This window comes from Plasmopara halstedii, assembly GCF_900000015.1.
Source record: "Plasmopara halstedii genome assembly, contig: Scaffold_2547, whole genome shotgun sequence".
NCBI lineage: Eukaryota > Oomycota > Peronosporomycetes > Peronosporales > Peronosporaceae > Plasmopara > Plasmopara halstedii.
In genome coordinates, this window is record NW_020189454.1 from 240,873 (window position 1) to 241,139 (window position 267).

Genomic DNA, 267 nt, shown 5'->3' on the forward strand with positions numbered 1-267 from the left:
GATTGCTGCAAAAGGCGTGCAGAACCATCAAAGTACTTTTAACTTTACGGAAGGTATGATTTCATGGGCAATGCCTTCTGAATGCATTATGGAAATCAACAAAGAAAAATATAGGATGGTGTCTTGAAATGCATGCGTGAAATCTTAAATGAAGCCACGAATATTCTGTGTGATACAAAATGCTGGTTCCTACTTGGGTTCTGTACTGTTGACGAAACCGACGTATCTCTATCTTATAAAGTAAGTGAAGTAACCTCAGTACACCCT